Below are 12,796 nucleotides of genomic sequence, written 5' to 3'. Positions count from 1 at the left end.
CACATGTATATATTCTACCAACTAGAATAAAAAAAGTTACATGATCTAAGTCACAAAATTCATGATTTTCCTAAATTACCAAAATCTTTTTTGAAAAAACCCGATTTGACAAAAATTATGATATCTCAAAATTTTGACCATGAAAATTCATAAAATTTTTACAAAAGGTCTACAACATCATATACTACTAACCCAAATCAAAATTTGCATGAAAATATTAACCAAATCTTCGTATTAAAGAAATTTGTAGTTTTCCTTTCTGAGAAACCAATTTTTAGGCAAAAAATATTTTTAAGAGAGGTTTTCTCTCAAAAAACCTGTTCTTTTTCCATGGTTTGATAGCCCTACACCAAACCCACGTGTGTGAGGTTTTGTTTAGGGTCTTTGTTCTTGAAAAATTTATGGAATTTGTACCACAAATTTCATTTTACAAGTAGAGTATAGATCACCTACCTTTTTCATCAAAAAATCGCTCCAACGTATGTCGATGGGTCTTTTTGCATGATCCAATCAATCCATGCACACTACAACACTGTAGACTCCTTTCTTAAGCCCTCCTTAGTCACGTGGAAGCCTCTCTTATAGACCCAAGAGAGAAAAAGTTGTGGGTTTGGGTGAGAAAAGGATAAAAAAACCAAGGGAAAAGAGAAGAGAATTTGGGTGAGAGAGAAAAGCTAAAAAAGAACAAATGGGGTCAAAATGGGGGGAATGAGCCCCTCCTCTACCCTTATAGAATCTTTTTCTAGTGTTTGCTCAAGGGCTGGATTAATTTCTAGCCCTTGATCTATACCAAAATAAATTTTCAAATCTCAATGCCATTTTATTTTCCTTTTCTCTTTTTTTTTGTTTCTCCTTTTTTTTGTTAGCTTAAGCCATATGCTATGTATTATGTATAACATATAATATACTATATATCTAATATATTATAGCTATGAGGGCTGGTCGACCCCTCTATAGGAGCCCTCTTACTATTTCTCATGAATTAGCAACTTGCTTGCTTGGCAAGCAAGTTGACTAATTCAACACCTTTTTTTTTTTAATTTACTTTTTCTTTTTTTGTCTTTATTTTACTAATCCTTAAAGGGAGGTCCAGGCCTTGCTGGACCTTCTAGGTTCTTTCAAAAATCCACACCCCCATGAAGCTCTTTTAAAACCAAATTTAGTAAGTGCTGACTTTTTCAACCTTATTTTATTTTTTTGGTAACTTTGATTTTAATTCCCCTTTTCAAGTTGATTTTTTCTTTTTAACATTTTAAAATTCTAAATAAGATGCCACATCACATGAGAGGTCCCACCTATGGACTCCTACCCTTTTATAAATTCTAATTAACTTTTGAAATCCATTCCATGAAATTTGAGTCAAATTTATTCTAAATTAAATTAAAATACTTTATAAATTCATTCAAAATTCATATAAAATTCTAATGAATGTAATTTAAGTAAATTCATGCCTAATTTAATTTCATTAATATATTTTCAAAGTTTTAAGCATCTTAATTATTTATTTTAATTAATTCCTTTAGTGTAAAAATCTGGATTTTACCGAAATGTGACTCGAATTTCCAAAGACGCTAGGCGTGTAGGTTTAAATACCTTTTATTTTTTTTTTCATTTTTAAAACTTCTAAACTAACCCCACAAACATCTTCAGTGCATTTCTAGCTAAAATTTTAGAATTTAAAAGTTTGCACATAATACAAAAATTAATGAAAAGGTCTAAAAAATCCCAGATATTACAAATAGAGGCATGTCATGCTCTACAATCCCCATCCAATCAAGGATGTCATTTATTGCCCCTTATATTATGAAGTATTTTTGGAGAGGAGATCAGGTGAAAGGCACCTTGACAGTCAGAGAACCATTACACCTGCTTTATTTTTTGCTCTTAATTCCTTCCACTATTGATGTCACACATCTAAAACATGATGATGCTCTAAAAGATTTTGGCAGGTCCCATCCAATAAAAAAGCTATCAATTGATGGTGTTTTGATTGTTGTTCATCAGTTAGAGGAATGGCAACCACCTACGATGGTAATCTGTCAAAGGTGCCTCTAACCTAATGTTTTCTCATTTTTTTCTATCTTAAGGGGATACAGGTTATGGTCTCATATAGTGAAAATTTTATCTTAATCAGTAGGTCAGGCAACTGAGCATGAATCAGGAGCACTCAGAGGCACGCATTACACACATTATCTTTCAAGTGATGGATTTTCCATGTAGGACCAAGTTTGGTTAATTTTGGTTTTTTAAGTTTTATATAAGCAATACAACCTCAAACTTTTAAATAATTTAAATTCGGTTTTCTACTTTTTCAAAGTTCATAAGTTGTAGTGTTTGACTTAGAATATGAAACTCTATTTATAGTATTACATGAACTAAGCAAAACATCAACCCATAGGTTATATTTTATTTCAATACTTATACGCATTGAATTAACCATATCTATCAAAGTCCTATTTTTACATTCCACTACATTATGCTTAGGAGTATATGGATCAGAATTTCATCTATATATCCTACAAATTTCACAAAATTTGATAAACTCATTTCAAAGATATTCACCCCCTTTATCAGATCTAAACAACTTTATTTTACAATTATGAAAATTTTCAACCTTTGCTTTAAAATTTTTAAATTTTTCTAAAAATTCATATTTTATTTTCATAAGATAGACATATGTATATTTTAAAAAAGTATCAATAAAAGTTATAAAGTACTTATTATGCCCACGAGTCAAAGTATTTTTTTCAATTCACATAAATCAAAGTGTATTAATTAGAGTAATTTCGAATTTCTTTCAACATTTCAAAAAGTTTTTTTTGCAAATATTGCTTGAATACAAATATTATATTTTCTAATATGTTTAGTATTACATTTAGGAATAAGTCTTAAGTTTTTCATGTTTTTCAAAGACTTATAATTAACATGCCATAATCTAGTATGCCATAAAACATATGAGTCAAGCATATAAACAAAAGTTGAATTAGCTTTATTGATCAAATTAAATTTAAACAACCCATTGGTGGAGTAGCCTTTACCTACAAACTTATGGTTCTTCAACAATATAATACTGTTGGATTCTATTACGACTTTGAAACCATAATTTGTAACCAGACAAACATATACAAGATTTTTCATAATGGTAGGTACATGATACACATTTTAGAGGGTTAAACAATTTTCAGAGGTGAAGCGAAGCTGCACACTCCATTTTCCATGAACCTTGGCTTCATGTAAATTTCTCATGTAGATCTTATAGTCTTCCCTCATAATTTCATATATTTTAAACATACTTCTATCATTGGTCCAGAATCCACATATCAGTCTTTATCCAAATTGATAATGTATGTCTCACTTACTATAACCACCAGGTTGTCATCGAGTTTACTAGTATTATTGCTTTAAAATTTCTTCCTACATTAGCATTCTCTTGCATTGTGACCCAGTTTACCACAAGTATAAGAGAAAATAGAATCCCTTTTCTTAGCAATGAACTTGGATTTTTTATTCTTGTTCTAAGTTTGGCTTTGAACCTTGGTTTGCATTCAACCATATTTACCTTAGAATAAACTTCTTTTACTTCATCTTTCTTATTTCAAGATCAAACTTCTTTCTCGATTATAAGATGTTGAAGAGGTTGTTCTAAGGTAAATTCTTTATTCTTATATTTTAATTTATTTATGTAATCTTTCAAAGATGAAGATAATCTACCAATGATTGCAACCACTTGAAATAATTTATTAAGGTGCACATGCTCTCACTTGATCTGATTAGTCAAAAACTGCATTTCATGGACTTTGTATTGCGACCTTTTGAAATTGGTGACATCAAACTGGGACAACTTGGGTAGCTCCTGGTTTCCAACCTTCACAGCCGTCATATGTAAGATTATCACTTAGAATTTGTTAAAAAATTTACTACTCAATGGCTTAGGTAATTGAGCTTGAACCAGGTGCGCTTGGAGGCACACGTTACACGTGCTATTTTTCAAGCGATAGTTGCCCCACTTACGATCAAGACCTCGGTGCAATGGGTAGTCGTGCAACAATGTTCTCAGGATACAATCGAGTTTTCACCTTCTCATGAAGATCAAAACACACATTGCACTAGGTGAGACCGATAACCTCAACATTGACCACCTTAAACAACCTATTGGCTAGGTTAGGTTGACCCAACTGGGCTCGAATTGGTATGAATTCTAGGTTTAAATACGAGTATCGATCCTGGATGTGAGCATATATAAATTTTAGATGCAAGCGGAAATGAATCCTGGATATAAGCAACAAAGAGAGCATATGAGAGAGAAAGAGCTAGCCAAAGTTATTAGAGGAAGAGAACATGACTTGTGGGAGAAAGAGAGAACTCGTGGGAGAGAGAGGAGAGAAGAGTTTGAGATAGAGAGTTGAGATTAGAAGAATAAGAGAGATTTGGGGTAAAAATAGGCTTTATCCCAACAACAATCAATAAAAGACATAAAGGGATTTGAAACAACTCAAAACAGTTAGCAATAATGGACCATGGTTGGTCAAATAGCCAGCCATAAAGGCCCAAACGGTTGGCCAAAGAGGAGCACTAAAAAAAGAGAAAATAGGCAATACATGGTCCAAAATGACCATGACAAGGACATGATCGATCAAGACTGGGTCAAAAGGTCAATAGTCAAATCAAAGGGTACTCTTGGACCATTTTGACCATAAATGCCCATGCAAAGACATTAGACATGGTCCAATTATATCAGAGTTAAGGTCTAGAAAAAATCCAACGAGGTTAATGCAACATCAAAGTGTATTTAATAGTTGATTAAATGTTAAAATTAGACTTAAAGATTAAAACAGTCTCAAATATTGGTTGTACTTTTGCAATGGTGTTTTTAAAATGATATTTTCAATAAATATTTTAGAAAATCGACAACCAAATATATAAAAACTGACTTTTCACAAAGATGGTAAGTACGTGTTGAATCCACAGGGAACAGGACAATAATCAAGATCATCTCTAAATAATTCAATTTATTAATATTTTAAGAGGTCTACAGTATAAATTACAAGTTAACTCATACACTAAATTGTCCTTCTGACTTGCAGTATGCTTATACACCTAAACAAAATAAAAATAACATGCCAGTACCTAAAATAAAAAATATGACTAGAATTATTTCTATAAATAGCCACTACCATTAAATTGCATTTCAATTAAAAATATACTAAAATATAAAGTCTAAGAAAAGCAATTAATCTATGTCAAACTAAACTAAGTGACTGACATAGTACTCGACAACAAACTAAAAACAATTTACAGCAGATTATTTAACTAAGGAAATGTCTGTTTTGCCCTCATTAAAATGCAAGAATGGATTTCTAATAGGGTTTCAAAAATAGGAAATTTTGAAGAGCAAACAAGGTCAAAAATTGCTGAAATTTGTTTTTTTGATTCCTGACACATGCAAGAATCAAACAGATTTTACAGAATGCAAAAATTCATCTCGGAGCTCAGGATATAGGCGTTTCAAAATCAAGAAAAATCTGTAATTTTACCTGTCCCAAAATTAGAAATCTCGAAAAACCAGTTTTTGAAAAACACTTAAAAGTCTGACCAAATCAACTCCGAATGAGCTGAAAATTGGTTTGAAGATCGTCAACAAGCAAATTAAGAGTACAAAACCAGTTCCTTTGAAAAACATTGAGAATTGTTACAGAAAATGATAAGAGCAACCAACTATAAATTCGGGTTCAAATTTCAAATCAAGACTAAGCAAGGATCTTGCAATTCATGCAACATGTATATAAGCTCATGCAATGACAGACATATCAGCCCTAATTTTCTACTAAATTACAGTGAATAGAATTTAACTAAGCAAAAAGAATTCAATCTAAAATAAATCCTAACTTATGTTGAAGAAAAACTGAATTAGTTCTAAAGCAAGACTAAACTACACACGACTAAAGAGACTAATACTTCCTAGCTAATATGCATTAATTAAGACAAATGCAAATGCAAGATTGACCTAATGCATAAACCTTGCTCATATTCATATCAATCAATATAAAATATAGTAAAACATGAACAAACATCATAAGGTATGCACTATCAACAATCACGTGTACCAAACACTTACCTAAACTAATGAAGTATGCAAACTATATGAATAAAGTAACCTAACTATGAGAAGGGAAAGAAATAACGGGTTAGGCTGAATTGGGGCCAAGGTGGGCCACACATTATTACCTTGGAGGGGAAATGGAAAGCATTCAAGACCAAAAACGCCAGCCCTAATGGCCCACACCTTTTGGTAAGAATCTCTACCTAAAAGAAATGGGAAAATCTTCCTCTTAATAACTCAGATTAAATTTAGGTAAGGGATTTAAAATTCAAGTCCACTTACCTAAATTATAATAGAAGAGAATTCTATGAGTTGGTGTCTCTAATGAGACTCAACTCTTTCCTTGTTTTGCTTGTACGACTTTTAAAAGCCACCAACACTTACCAAAATCGCCTATTACATGTAATGCTAACAATACCCTTCATTCAAAATTCAAAATTCAAAATCTATAATTTTAATCAACTAAACCCTAGCTAACCTAATATATATTAATACCTAAATTAATGAATGCATGGGCATAATTGGAATGCATGCAAAACGTAAATGGTTGTTAACAAAAAAAAATGAATCCTAATCTAGCAACCATTGACTAAAAAAATTAAATAAGGTCTACATGCAATGCACCTAATTTTAAGCAATTATTAAAACAACTAAACTTACTAAAAAAATTACAACTCAAGGTTTAGTAATGGTTGCCTTCCTCTATGAGAAAGATGACAGCCATTATTGCACCATGAATTCCACTAAAAAAATGATTATCAATATTTTACTTTTATAAGAAAATACATAAAATAAACTAAAGCAAAATTTAAACACACTCAACCACACAGAATCGATCATATATTATTAACAACTGAAACTTTCGGACCTTTTAACTGCTAAACAACAAAAAATTTCAGACACAAACTTTATAAAACCTCAAAATTGAGTCTAGCCAGTTTTACACTACCTATCAAAACAAATGATAAAAATTGAAAGATACCTAAAACCAAGGCTAAACCTAATCTATAACAAATAGAACATGATTTTTAACATGCTGCAACTATATAAAAAATCAGAAAAATAACACTGTACTCGGTCATCTATCTAATTGATTTAACTAGAAGCAAGGGGTAAGAAGACATACCTCAGAGGGATGTTCGATGAATGGAGGGGAAGGAAGAGCGGTTAGTGGAGGTTGTAGTCATGCCCAGTATGTTCTTTGGCTGTTTGTATGGTGGATCCTTGTTGCTGCACTCATCCGAAAGTTGACTCAAAGAGGATTAGGAAAAGAAGAAGAGGACCGCGTGGGAGAGAGGATCAGTCACTCCCCGTGGATGTTGACGACACATCAACGAGGAAAAACTTTCTTAGGTCTGCAACCTGTAAGAAAATAGCATAAACAACAAGGAAAAGTGAATACAAAGTGAAGAAAATGAAAAAAGAGAGAAGAAAGAGATCACACAAGGGAGGGCGTGTGAGGGAAAGACAAAGAGAGAGAGAGAGGGAAAGAGAGGAGTGGAGGAGAGAGAAAGTTGGGCGGGTTTTCCAAGCACTCTAAAAATGTAAAAACCTAAAAATTTTTACTATTTATTTTACCTAAGTTAGTCCTAATTCTAAAAACCACCTAATTAAAAATTAGTTCTAATTAAATGCAAAATTACTTGTTATTTACAATTAGCTACCAAAATGCATTAGAAAGAGGTGGTTTTCAGAAAATATTATTAAAAATACTTTGGATCATGTGGGTTTATGGATCTACAAGGTTTGAATCCAGTCCAAGATCCAAACTTGAGCTCTTGGGTCGGATCTGGATCCGCTCTGCCTCGAAAACTGATCCAAAATCCTAAAAATGCTCTATTTTCTTTAATTTAATTTCGATTTGAGTGAAATTCAAACTGAGACCTTTTTGAACCTAAATACATCAATACATGGGTTCTAAACCTTCAAAATACATGAAAATGTATGAATATTATGTGAAAATGATGTGCATTTCATGCATCATCAAATATTAAAAAGATAGGTCAAAGATTAAACTGAGTCATATGAATCAAAATCTAAATCCAAATTCAAAGTTTAAGATCCAAGGTTAGTATGATTAACAAACTCAAGATCTAATGCCCTATGAGGGCATTGCGCTCTAAGAAAACATTCCAAAAAATAAGGACAAGAGAAGTTCCTACAACTTTCCATGGAACAAAACTTGTAGAAAAGATTAGAAACCTATGAACTTAGGTAGGAAACTTAGGACAGTTTTGAGCCAAACCGTAATACCATCAATGTGGTGGCTGAAAGGTTCATCTTTCCACCATCAATTGATGGCATTGTGATTGCCGTTCCTCAGTTGGATGAATGGCAATCACCTCTAACGATAATCTGCCAAAGGTACCTCTAACCTCATTAATTTCTCATTCATAAGTAGGGGTGTCAACGGGTCGGGTTTGGTTTGGATGCAGGTGGATCTAGACTTGGACCCGGTTTTCAAGTATGGTATTGGGTCCAGACCTGGGTTTAATCGGGTCCACTATGAGAAAACCATACCAAGACTCGATAAAAATTATATGAACCAGACCCAGACGATACCCCGGTAAAACCATATTTTTTTTTATCATTTTTACATTGAAAAATTGTGGGTCTTAATCGGAACTCAGATCGGGTCTGGTTCTGATATAAAATTTCACAAACTATACCCCGAGTCCATGTATTAATCAGACCTTCGGATCTGAGCTTGGGACTTAATCAGGTCTTATTATTTATCATCATACCTGGACCTATAGGAGGTCTTATTATTTATCATCATACCTGGACCTATAGGGTTTGGTTCGGGTTGGGTCTAGGTAAATCTGATCAGTTGACACCCCTAGTCATAAGGGGATGCATGTTAGAGTCCCATCGACGTGGCTGCTGAAAGGATCATCTTCCCACTATCTCCCCAAGCAAAGCTTGCCTTTGAGTCCCCCTTTAGACTTTTTCCCATCCTCTATTCGCTGGATTCCCAGTATTCATTCATCGAATATGGTATGTGAAATCCAAGCATCTCAATAAAGATAGCCCTAAAAGCCAAGTTCCAAGAAATATAAATAAATATTTCTTTTGCCTTTTTTTTCAAGTTTTTTTAAACAAATGGCTTCCCAGAGGTGCAACACTGACTCACTGTCCAATTTCCAATTTAGATGAGGTATTTTTTATTTTAATTAGGGCTCATTGGTTTCCTACAGGTTGAAATAAAGCTAAAATGGGATAAGCCTAAAATATAAAAAAATTGTCCTACTTTTATAATATGTTGCTGCCAAACTTACACTGCACCCTCTTAATTGAAGGTCCTTGTTTAGAACTTGGTCAGGTGGTGTCTCCCAGTTTGCCTATTTAAAAAATAAAAGGTTCATGCTTATAATGTCGTCCGTCTCAAAGTTTCTTTATTAACCAAATTTTAACATCATTCGTCAAAAAAAAAAAGCCAAATGTTAACGTCTCCAGTGTAATAGGGGATCAGGTGCGCAATGTGATTGCACCAAAAAAAGTGCTGCCGATCTCTTTGCACGACACGTGTTGAATCCGATCTCTTTGCACAACACGTGTTGAAGCACTACATAAACACAGGGGTGTCAACGGGTCGGGTTTACCTGGACCTGACTCAGACCAAACCCTATAAAGTCCCGGTATGGTGATAAATAAGAAGACCTGATTCAAGATCAGATTAATACACGAATCCATGTATAGTTTGTGAAATTTTATACCAGACCCGGGCCCAACCTGAGTTCTAATTAAGACCTGCAAAATTTTCAATATAAAAATAATAAAGAATATTATTTTACCGAGTATGGTTTGGGTCTGGTTTATGTAATTTTTATTGGCTCTGGGTATGGTTTTTCTTATTGTGAACCCGATTAAACTGAAGTTGAGACCCGATACCATACCTGAAAATCGGATCCAAATATGGTTCCACCTGATCCCAAACCAAACCAGACCGGTTGACAACCTTACATAAACAAGTCAACTTTTGTGGGAGCCACAGTCTAAAAGGGACATTATTAATCAGTCTCATTGGAGAGAAAGTCCATTTTAAAAACGGTGGGCACCAATGTAAGGCGGGGTGGTCGTGGATTCGTGGGGCTCCACCCACGGTTTCCCTCGCTTTGGCTCGTCGTCATAAAACAAAGATATTGCACTTGATTCTTGCCTGATCATGTGTGTGTGCAGGCTCCTGCATGCGTGCAAGCCAATGAGAGAGTGATCAACCCGGAGTTCAAACCTTTAGGATATATAATGGATCTTAGAAACGTTTTCCCATATTTATATGTAATACTTACATTTAGAGGTGGGCGACATGCCCGGCTAGCCCGGCCCAGCCCACCATGAGCAGTGGTTTTTGACCTCAACAGGCTCGAACTAGACTTGGATCCGATCCATTTAAAAAGAGGCTGACACGGTCCAGCGCGCACACACACACATCACATATGTGTGTGTTGATAGGCTGGCCCGGATTGACCCAATTAAGCTCATGGGCCAGAGCCAAGCTAACCTGTTGCCCACCCCTACCTGCACAGTAGTAAATGATCATTCCCGTCCGTATCTTAAGGGATAGCACCAGACTAGAATGATTTGTTTTTATTAATTTTTCAGTCCTTTAAAAGAATTCCTGGTTGTGTAACTTGTGTTACTTGCATACCGTAACAAATATGAATATTTAAATATATAAGCTGACATGAGTAAAGTGTAGGTACAAACCAAATCCATACAAACTATAATGTAGACACACCACTTTCTCATCTTTTATTAAAATCTGACCTTTCAGATGTGTTTCACATGCTTGTTTTTATGGATCGACTCATGCATCCAATTATAACACATGAATAGTTTTTTCTTAAGGCTTGAAAAGCAATGGTTTAAATTTTTTATAAATAATCAAGATTGAAAAAATAATAATTATTTGCAAAAAAGACAGACCAAGTCTCAATTCTTAGCAAACAGACAATGCCGGACACATCTGTGATATCAACTTTGTTAAAAAACCATCATAAATACTCAGTTCGGTGATTTTTTGTGCGACTAGTTCTCCAAGCTAATATATATATATATATATATATATATATATATATATATATATATATATATGATCTTGATCTACCCTGATAAAACAATCTTCTTTTATATCACACAGAAAGGATTTGGCTGCCATAACATTATGTGCTTTTATATAATTCACAACTGATGCCCACGAGGGCTCTATCTTCTTGGCTAAGGGTGACCTATGTTTGTCTTAGGACATGGGATATCCATATTTTCAAACCTATGCTACGCAAGATGTCCCTTACCACAAGGTTGAAGTTGGATGTACTCTCCGGTTGGTAGGGGAGACATCGATGAGAGAAAAAAAGGAAAAGAAAAATTGATACTATACTTAATATAAATCAAAGTCGGGTTCCACTCATCCCCTATGTTGGATATAGGAAGACATGAGAAGGTAATTCAGACAAAGAAAATAATTGGGGATCACTTTTTTATGGAGTGCTTTTGGACTTTGATGATATAAAATAGTTTCGTATTGAAGAATCTCAAAAGGTTGTGGGCTTTATAACTTACATGGAGATTCTAATACTTGTTCCAAAGAACAAGATGATGGGATGGCTACCACACACGCGCATGCCCACTCGCCGCACCGTGCTGAGTTCGGGTCCGGGTAATTAGCTCTTTAGGGCCATATCCATTCGAAGTCCAATGTTTTTTCTGTCCCGCATTATTGTTTTTATTTGGATTATATAATGGGATAAGAGAAATGGATAACAGATCGTTTCATTATCAGATCACGTTACTTCATAATCTGTAACGGGTCTCTTCCACATTTTGTAACCATTCAGGGGTTATAAAACGTGGTTAGAGGGCTGGGGTTTCAGATACAGAGATGCAAGTGACTCTCAAGTTTTTAGTTTTCTCTCTCCCTGCTGTCTCTCTCTCTCTCTCTCTCTCTCTCGATTTTCCCTATCGGTGTTCCTCTGAAAGGGAAGTTCTGCATCATCCGTTCGTTAAGGTTGTCTTAGAATGACAATCTACCATTGGAGTGCACCGATACAGATCGTCGAAGCTACTGTATTCTGGGAAAAGGACGCCGAACCTTTTTGCACTGTATGTGGGGGCGAATCTTCTCTAAGGGGAGTATTTTTATACGCTTTAGCCTTTTGCAGAATAATAACATGTTTTCTTTATTGTTTTTATTTTGTTCAATGCATATGTTTGATCCTTTGATCTTGTCTGAATTTTGGTTTAAAACTGTATATGACATGCTTGAACCTTGTTACAATTTGAATCAAATGTTTTATTTCTATATCATGTTATATGAAAATCTGATTTACAACATGATACTGTTTTTTATACTAACAGTCTTAAAGAAGATTCTAAGCATGTCGATTGCATCGAGTTTTATACCGAAAGTAGACATGTCTGGTATGCTTAAAAAAATTGTCGGTCAAAATTTCAAGCGCTGACAACAACACATGAAAATCTGGTTCACGACTATAGGCTTGTTATCTGTTCTAAAACTTGAATGCCCTTTGGTTTCTGAGACTGATCCTGATCCTGCTGCTGTTAATTTGTTTGTAGAGTGGAAAGAGGATGATGGTATATGTCATGGTTGTATTCTGTTGGCTGTGTTCAACACTTTGTTCGATGTATACAGTTGCTCGTCTACCACTGCTAAAGCCTTATGAGATCAACTTAACA

This window comes from Nuphar pumila, chromosome 2 (assembly GCF_984573655.1).
Source record: "Nuphar pumila chromosome 2, dmNupPumi1.hap1.1, whole genome shotgun sequence".
In the NCBI taxonomy this organism is placed as follows: Eukaryota; Viridiplantae; Streptophyta; class Magnoliopsida; order Nymphaeales; family Nymphaeaceae; genus Nuphar; species Nuphar pumila.
This window is presented reverse-complemented; position numbering follows the sequence as displayed.